At 46.2% G+C, this 9,790-nt stretch overlaps 1 long non-coding RNA gene across 1 annotated transcript; it reads right to left on the reverse strand.

The window, feature by feature from the left end:
• Positions 1–1,415: 1,415 nt before the first annotated feature.
• LOC129556498 (uncharacterized) lies at positions 1,416–9,760 on the reverse strand. The gene is made up of 3 exons (XR_008686020.2): positions 9,637–9,760; positions 3,410–6,324; positions 1,416–2,963 (listed from the first exon to the last, which is right to left on the reverse strand). It is a non-coding gene; the product is annotated as an uncharacterized LOC129556498 (long non-coding RNA).
• Between the last annotated feature and the right edge of the window lie 30 nt (positions 9,761–9,790).

Here is a 9,790-nt window from a genome sequence, read left to right on the forward strand (position 1 = left end):
CTTGGTGATTGACTGGACACACAGAGGAAGAGGAATGGCTGGAACAACTGAGGTGGGACGACCTGGAGACGTGTGAAGGTCCTGGAAGGAACATCAGGAATCAGGAGTTTGGTTCTGAACAGGTTCCTGTTGAAATTCTTAGGACCTCTCCAAGTGGAGATATTAAGCAGGTGGCTGGATATACAAGTCTGAACCTCGGGGGAAAAGGTCAGGCTGGAAATACAAGTTTGGGAGGGTCAGTAGCAGGCAGCTGGTGTGCAGGGCCTGTGGGATCTCCAGGGGAGACACGACAATCAGAGGGCCTGGGGGAAGAGACGGAGAACGCAAAGGAATGGCCAGTGGGGGACAGGGTGCGGTGCCCTGAGACAGAGCCAGTTCGGCGTTTTCAAGAGGACAGCAGGATGTGGGTGGTGACTAAGGTCAAGACTGCAAATGGACAGTTGGGTTCTGTGAGTTCAGTGTCATTAGTGACATGGACAAGCGCTCTTGCAGTAGAGGAGTAGGGCTTCCAGCTGAAGAGAGTTCAGGACAGAAGGAGTAAGGGTGAAGCTATTTCTACAAGAAACAGAGGCTGTCTGAGCAGTATGCATAAGCAGGCACTCGCATTTTTGTTTTTCCCACGGAAGTTAATTCAGTGTTCTTGTACACTGACGAAGTAACCCAGCAGAAAGAAGAAATTAACCATCCAGGTGAGGGGGAAAGGCAGGAACAAGAGGGAATAAGGGGCTTTTCCTGGTGGTTCAGACAGTAAAGAATCTGCTTGCAATACAGGAGACCTGAGTTCGATCCCTGGGTCAGGAAGATCCCCTGGAGAAGGGACTGACTACCTACTCCAGCATTCTTGCCTGGGAAATCACATGGACAGAGGAACCTGGTGGGTTACAGTCCATGGGGTTGCAAAGAGTTGGACATGATCTAGCAACTAAGCAACAACCATGGGATTTCTCAGGCAAGAATACCAGAGTGGGTTGCCATTTCCTTCTCCAGGGGATCTTCCCCAACCTATGGATCAATCCCGTGTCTCCTGCATTGCTGGGGGTTTCTTTACCACTGAGCCACCAGGGAAACCCCCAAAGAAGGATGCAAATAAATAAAGACTCTACACAAGGCAAAGAAAGCTGATACTATAAGTTAAAGACTTTTAAAAAATATTCTAAAACTGGAAAGACAACAGAAAATAACGTGACCAATAAACATCAGCTGTAAAATTCAAACTGGAACCTGTAACATTTTCAGTTGGTACAATTACAGGAAGACCTGTAAAACCACAGTTCTGCAGAGGAGCTGGAGACCTACCTAGTACAGCCCTTCATCCTGCAGTTGAGGGCACTGAGGACTAGAGAGCTGCAAAATCTTACTCAAAATCAAACAGAAGCCTGAGAGTATCTTCCACCAAGAATGCAGCACTACTTCCATTACACATTCTTTGAAACATTTATTCGTAAAGGGTATTGTGATGATTTTTAAACACTCCTGCACATTCTGTGGGCCCTCAGGAAGAGGCCTCCTCCCCTGAAATCTGCACCAACCCTGGTGACTCAATGGTTACAAACAGAATACAGCAGAAGTGATGGCACGGCTTTGGAAGTCAAGTGAGAACAGGCGTGGGTAGTTTCTGCCTCTCTTGTTGTCTTGGGTCACTGGCATAGGGAGCACTGAGCTGGCACGAGGCCCCACGGCGTGCCCAGGCCACAGGGAGGAGATGTGGCTGAGTTTCCAGATGATGCTCCTGGCCATTGAATCGGTCCCCTTCTGCTTTCTGCCACTGAACCTTCCCAACTGAGTCCCCAGACAGCCTGGAGCAGAGACAAGCCATTCCCACTGTTGTTGCTGTTCAGTCACTCAGTCATGTCTGAGTCTTAACCAACCCATGGGCTGCAGCACACCAGCCTTCCCTGTCCTTTACCATCTCCAGGAGCGTGCTCAAACTCAATGTCCCTTGGGTCAGTGATGCCACCCAACCCATCTCATCCTCTGTCTCAAGAGGACGAGATGGGTTGGGTGGCATCTCCCACTGGACAGAGAATCTCTGTGCATGATAAAATGGTTCTTTTAGGCCAAAGTTTTGGGGTGGCTTGTTGCAGCAGCATGAGAATGAATACTATTTTTCCTCCACTACTATGGATTTTTAAACGGAGAGCAAAGAGGAAAAATTTATTCCTAGTCTATTTTATCTTCGAGTCCAACTAAAGCCAAAAGGCTGTACTTAATTTGAGAAGAGAAATGAAATAAAACTTGGTTCTGAATTTTAACTTTCTGCCTCACAGAGGAACAAATTATAAGGCTAGCCCAAGAAGTTTTTCTTTTCTAAATGTCACAAGATTTTCAGATGATAAACACTTGCTTAGCAGCACAGTACTCAAGCAAATAGCTCGGCAATTAATCATATGTATACAAGATTTTTTTTTCCCCTGGGGAGAAATTTTTTGTTGTTGTTGAAGAATAGAGCTATACTTTAAAAGTATCTGAAAGCAAAAGCAAACCAGAGGCTTACCTGCTCTTAAGTACAATACGGCTTACATAATTACAATTATTTTCATAATGTAAACATCTTTTTTTTTTTTCTTTCTAATTAAGCCAGGTAAACAAAGCAGGATGGAGAAGGCAATGGCAAGCCACTCCAGTACTATTGCCTAGAAAATCCCATGGATGGAGGAGCCTGGTAGGCTGCAGTCCATGGGGTCGCTAAGGGTTGGACACGACTGAGCAACTTCACTTTCCCTTTTCACTTTCACACATTGGAGAAGGAAATGGCAACCCACTCCAGTGTTCTTGCCTGGAGAATCCCAGGGATGGGGGAGCCTGGTGGGCTTCCGTCTATGGGGTCTCACAGAGTCGGACACGACTGAAGTGACTTAGCAAACAAAGCAGGATGAGGGCTCGGGTTGGTGTCAAGCGTTCTCAGCAGCCCCTGAAACGCCTGATGACAATCCAGCCTGGCAGGTACAGACACATTCAGAGACCTGGAAAACCAAGATACTGTATGAAGTGTTTCTGTTAGTTCCCTATGGCTGCTGTAACCAATTACCTCAAAATTCGTGGTTGAAAACAACAGAACGGACTTCCCTGGTGGCTCAGCGGTAAAGAATCCGCCTGCCAATGAAGGAGACACGGGTTCGATCCCTGACGTGGGCAGACCCCACGTGCAGTGCAGTCACTACGATTATACACCACAACAACGGAACCTGTCCTCCGGAGCCCGGGAGCCACAGCTCCTGAAGCCTGTGTGCCTAGAGCCTGAGTTCTGCAACAGGAGAAGCCACTGCAATGACAAGCCCCACTAAAGAGAAGCCCCCGCTCGCTGCAACTAGAGAAAGCCCATGCAGCAATTAAGGCTCAGCACAGCCAAAAAAAAATTACTAAATAAATAAACCCAGCATTGTGCTGTTGCATCTGTGGAGATTGTTACCTTGAGTGCTGTGCTCAGTCCTGTTCAACTCTTTGGAACCCCAACGTTCCAAACCAGGCTCCTCGGTCCATGCAGTTTCCAGGTCATACGGTAGTGGGTTGCAGGTTTCCTCCTCCAGGGGATCTTCCCAACCCAGGGAGTGAACCCAGGTCTCCTGCGTTGGCAGGTGGATTCTTTACCTTCTGAGCCATCCATGAAACCCATTGTCATGGAGGTTAGAAGTCCTAAATTAAGCGGTTGGAATAGTCATAACCTCTCCGAAGGCTCTAGGGGAGAATCTTTCCCTGCCTTGGAGACAGGCTGGGACTAGGATCCTCTGCCTCAGTGCTGCAGTGGAGGCACCTGGACACACCTCTCCTGGAGTGACAAGATACAAAGAAGCTGTTCAGTTCAGTCGCTCAGTAGTGTCCGACTCTTTGCGACCCCAGGAATCACAGCACGCCAGGCCTCCCTGTCCATCACCAACTCCTGGAGTTCACTCAAACTCACGTCCATCGAGTCGGTGATGCCATCCAGCCATCTCATTCTCTGTCGTCCCCGTCTCCTCCCACCCCCAATCCCTCCCAGCATCAGAGTCTTTTCCAGTGAGTCAACTCGTCGCATGAGATGGCCAAAGTATTGGAGTTTCAGCTTTAGCATCAGTCCTTCCAAGGAACACCCAGGATTGATCTCCTTTAAAATGCTGTAAGGGACTAAAAATAACCACATGCATGCACAGCTGGGCTAAATTCTGGACAAAAAGATACAGAGTTTAAAAAGCCCAGCTGTCACTTCTGCAGAGCCTGGAGCAAAAGCTGGGATGTAAGTTGCTCAGGCATGTCTGACTCTTTGTGACCCTAAGAGCCACCGGGCTCCCCTGTCCATGGGGTTCTCCAGGCGAGAATACTGGAGAGGGTAGCCGTTCCCTTCTCCAGGGGATCTTTCCCACCCAGGGATCGAGCCCAGGTCTCCCGCATTGCAGGCAGATTCTTTACTGTCCGAGCCACCAGGAAGCAAAAGGCAGGAGGTGGGGGGAGAAAGCAGGATACTGCTCATGCCCCGGGCACACAACACAACCAGAGGCGGGGGAGCCAGAAGGGGAACCTGTTACTTGTTCTCATTCCCCTGCTGCAGCAAGGGCCCCAGTAAAGCCTTGCTGGAATTCCTTGTCTGTCCTCTGATCAGTTTCTACTGATTAAGGAGGCCAAGAACCCTGATTGGTAACACTTCTTCCAGCTCCGGAGGGGACCAGCCGTCCTCAGGGTCCCTTAGCTGAGGCTAATCACTGCCGTCTCTGCCTCAGTCTTCACGCGGCCTTGTCCCCCCGTGTCTGTCGCCATCCTCTTCTTGTAAGGACGCTCATCACACTGGATTCAGGGCCCCCTACTCCAGCTTGACTTCACCTTAACTTCATTATATCTGTAAGATGCTATTTTCCAGTAACATCACATTCACCCATAGCGGGTCAGGGTTAGAGCTTGAATATATGTTTGTGGGGGATGCAATTCAACTGGTAACAGTGTCCTACACAGAAATCTAAATAAAGGGCTGTGATTGTGGGGGAGACAGGATAATTATCTGCAGGGATCCCTGGGCCACTTCTTTTGAAGTCAAGTGCTTAGTCATGTCCAACTCTTTGCGACCCGCCAGGCTCCTCTGTCCATGGGCTTCTCCAGGCAAGAGGACTGGAGTGGGTTGCCATTTCCTTCTCCAGGGGATCTTCCCAACCTAGCAATCAAACCCAGGTTTCCTGTATTGTAAGAAGATTCTTTACCGTCTGAGCTACCAGAGAAGCCCTCCACAAACTGAAAGTCAATGCATTTTCTTAGCTCCATCAGAGAACTGAGGTCTTGGGATAAACCAACCCCCTGAAAACTATAGACAGGTGAGGACCAAGAACCCAGGACCACACAGCAGAAGCTCTGGGACCAGGAGCAGGGCTTTCCTGTCTCACAGCACACTGCTAAGACACTGACGGCTGATTAAGCAAGGATCCCCCACATTTTCATGGATTTTATGTCCAGCACCTCCATCAGGTTTTCAGGGGGAAGATGGGAGGAAAGTCCCCTTGTTTGGCTGGGGTTGGGTAGTGGGGAGGTAGTAGCCCTTTCAAAATATGTCATGACTAGAAGTTTAACCAAAGTTTGACTAACACACATTTGCTCCCATGGATCAGTGGAGACAAAATAGTTCAGCTCATTTAAGAGATACAGAACAGAAATTTGGAAGGTCTGTGTCTGGCCTTTTCATAAGTAATCAAGGTACTCCTTTAAGTCTCATTTAGTCTTACAGGGGAGACGGGTTCCTTGCAGTGAACTTTTTCTCCAAACACAAAGTATGAGAAATCTCTTGTCACTCTTTTCCAGGAGTATGGGGTTCAGGTAACAGTCAGCACCATTAACAGTAAGGGCTTCCGAGGACGATCTAAGATTCTTCACTATTTCTTCTCTAACTCTTCTTTTCTTTACGTAGATCTGAGTTTCTGACCCTTATCCATTTCCTTCTCTCTGAAGAACTTTTAAAACTGTTTCTTGCAAGGCAGGTCTACTTTTGCTTCTCTTTTACTTCTGAAGGATAATTGTGCTGGATTGAAAATTCTAGGTCACCTTTTTTTTTTCCTTTCAAAACTCTGAATATGTCATCCCACTGTCTTCTGCTATGCATGGTTTCTGGTATGAAGTCTGATATGATGCTGTGTGTAAGTTCATGGAGTGTGCGATGCTGAAACTCTGATAAAGTGGACAGCTGAAGTGTGTGAGTCCCTCATTGCTCAGTGCATCCCCAAAGACAGTTCCCCGTAATCTGAGTGGCTGTGATCCACTTTTCTTTTCCAGTTTTTTTTTCTTAAACTGTTCTTGATGGAGTGCCTCTAAGAGAAGCATTTGGGTGCTCACGAAAAATGCAGACTCTTGGGTCCAAGCACTCTATGAGAATCTCTGGGGAAAGGACACAGGATTTTATATTAAAAACAAATCTCTAGGTGGTAAAACCATTGCTTCATAGTTACGTATTTTATGTTTCATATAATTATTTAAGAGTGATATTTTATGCTTTCGTATATATTTAGATTTCAATCCATCTTAATTTGCTTTCTGTTATGATGCAAAGGGATTCCTTGGTGGTTCAGATAGTAAAGAATCCGCCTGCCATGTAGGAGACCTAGGTTCGATCCCTAGGTTGGAAAGATCTCCTGGAGGAGAGCATGGCAACACACTCCAGTATTCCTGCCTGGAGAATCCCCATGGACGGAGGAGCCTGGCAGACTACAATCTATGGGGTCACAAACAGTAAGACATGACTGAGTGACTAAGCACGGCACATGATGCAAAAATCTAAATTAAATTAACTGTATTTTTAATGTTTTTACTTTAATTAGCCAGCAGCATTTATTAATAACCCATCTTTTCCCACTAAATTACAGCATCATCCTTATGATAGACTGTGGAGTTTCTCAGTTTTTAAAAAAGACACATCCCTTTATTCTTTTTGTAAAGTATCATGTACTAATCATAAAGAATTTGTGACATGCAGAAAAATAAAGCTGTTTTAAAAACCCAGCTGTCTTAGATTGAATAGTATCCCTCCAAAATTCATGTCAACCTGGATTTGTGAACTTATTTGGAAATGGGATCTTTGCAGATTTAATTACATTAAGATGAGATCATACAAGATTAGGGTGGGTCCTGATTAAAAGAATTAGTACTAACATAAGAAGGGAACCTGGGCTTCCCAGGTGGTACAGTGGTAAAGAATCCACCTGCCAATGCAGGAGACACAAGAGACACGGGTTCAACTCCTGGGTGAGAAAGATCCCCTGGAGAAGGAAATGGCAACCCACTCCAGTATTCCTGCCTGGGAAATTCCATGGACAGAGGAGCCTGGTGGGCTGCAGTCCACGGGGTCACACAGAGTTGGACACGACTGAGCGCACATGAAGAAAGAACAGATGCACAGTGAATGCCATGTGAATCAGAGACCGAGATTGAAAAGCCAAGGAAAGAAAGAATGCAACTGCCAGAAACTGAGACAGAGGCGTGGAATACAGTCTTCCTCTGAGCCTCCGAAAGAACCAACCTTGCCGACTTCTTGACTTTGGACCCCAGAGCCATAATTGTTACTGTTGCTTTGTGCCACCAGTCTGACTGTGGTGCTCTAGGAAACCAATGTATCAACTACCAAGAAATAACTACCTTTAACATCAAATGGCCCTCATTCCAGATGTGTTCAGTTCAGTCGCTCAGTCGCATACGACTCTCTGTGACCCCATGGGCTGCAGCATGCCAGGCTTCCCTGTCCACCAACTCCCAGAGCTTACTCAAACTCATTTCCATCGAGTTGGTGATGCCATCCAACCATCTCATCCTGTGTTGTCCCCTTCTCCTCCTGCCTTCAATCATTTCCAGCATCAGGGTCTTTTCCAATAATTCAGTTCTTCGCATCAGGTGGCCACAGTATTGGAGCTTCAGCATCAGTCCTTCCAATGAATATTCAGAGCTGATCTTCCTTTAGGATGGACTGGTTGGACCTCCTTGCAGTCCAAGGGACTCTCAAGAGTCTTCTCCAACACCACAGTTCAAAGCATCAATTCTTTGGCACTCAACTTTCTTTATGGTATAACTCTCACATCCATACATGACTACTGTAAACACAACTTTGACTAGATGGACCTTTGTCAGCAAAGTAATACAGCATTTAGCATGATGAACTCTGCACTGAAGTTAAATAAGCAGGGTGACAATATACAGCCTTGACATACTCCTTTCCCAGTTTGGAACCAATCCATTGTTCCATGTCTGGTTCTAATTGTTGCTTCTGGATCTGCATACAGATTTCTTAGGAGGTAGGTAAAGTGGATTGGTATTCCCAGCTGTTTAAGAATTTTTCAGTTTGTTATGATCCACACAGTCAAAGGCTTTAGCATAGTCAATAAAGCAGAAGTAAATGTATTTTTGGAACTCTCTTGCTTTTTCTATGATCCAGTGGATGTTGGCAATTTGATCTCTGGATCCTCTGCCTTTTCTAAATCCAGCTTGAACATCTGCAAGTTCTTGTTTCATGGACCATTGAACTCTTGCTTGGAGAATTATAAGTAAGCATGAAGTGTAGTGTTAAAGTGTTAGTTGCTCAGTCATGTCCAACTTTTTGTGACCCCAGGGACTGTAGCCTGCCAGGCTCCTCTGTCCATGGGATTTCCCAGGCAAGAATACTGGAGTGGGTTGCCATTTCCAACTCAAAGGGATCTTCCTAACCTGGGGATTGAACCCTGGTCTTCTGCACTGCAGGTGGATTCTTTACCATCTGAGCCATCAGGCAAGCCCATAATATGTATACACATATTATACATGTAATAGATTGAGAGAAATATTTCCAGTACAGGTAATTCTGTACACTCTATATTATTAAATATTATTTTACTTGAATCTATCTTAAAAAAAAAGAAAAAACTGGATTTGTACTGTTAGTCTGCTGATGGTTTTTCCTATTTCTGTGCTAACAGCTTGGTGTTTAATTATTATTATTATTACTTCTTTTTGTAGGGCTTTCTTGATCATTCACAACTGTGTGATCCTCTACACAAAATTTAAAATTAGTTACTTTTAAGTCACCCTGGAGAGAATTTGGGATTCTGATGTCAATTATGCTAATTTTAAAATATGACTTGGGAAGAATTGGCCTATTTTTGGTACTGACTTCTCATCCAGAGATCTGGCATTCTTTCTCATTTACTCAAGTCTTGCTTTCACCAAGAGTAATGGATTTATTTCATCACCAGGATCTTGTAACTTCTCAAACTTTATTCCTAATTACTTTACAGTTTTTGATGCCATTGCGGATAAAATAATTTCCTTTTTAATAGGTTATTACTTGTTCAAAAGGAAAACTGCTAATTTTCCCTCTGCTTATCTCTCTCGAGTTTTAAGCCTCTTACTAAACTCAGTTTTGATGGAGACATCTGAGTTTTTGCACTTGGCCTCTGAAGCGCTGCATTAACCCCTGGCTTTCCCGTATCCCAGCCGCCTCGCCAGCCAGTGAGCTGCACAACCGCGTCATAAAGTAGGGTGTCTCCAGGGCACAGCACCAGCGAGCTCAGCTCAAAGGAAAGTGGTCTGTACCCACGGTCACTGACACCACCTTGGCCTGCTTGACGAAATTAGCTCCTAAGAAATAACGCCGTCAGTCAGCTCGTACTGAGGCACCTTTCACCTGCGCCAAAACCGGACAAGCCCACGATCACATTAGCAGCTTACCAGGAAGCAACAGTGCTCTGGAGCAGAGGCCAGGGAGTCGGCCTCCCGCGCGTCGGGCCGGCGGAAAGAGCCGAGCGCGCTCGGAGGCTGCGGCCACGCCCTCCGCAGGGAGCGTCAGGGGCGGGGCTCGCGCGCCGGCGCGCTGCGCGCGGGG

Source organism: Moschus berezovskii, chromosome 13 (genome assembly GCF_049115385.1).
Source record: "Moschus berezovskii isolate FMDL1 chromosome 13, NW_MosBer_1.0, whole genome shotgun sequence".
NCBI classification, from domain to species: Eukaryota; Metazoa; Chordata; class Mammalia; order Artiodactyla; family Moschidae; genus Moschus; species Moschus berezovskii.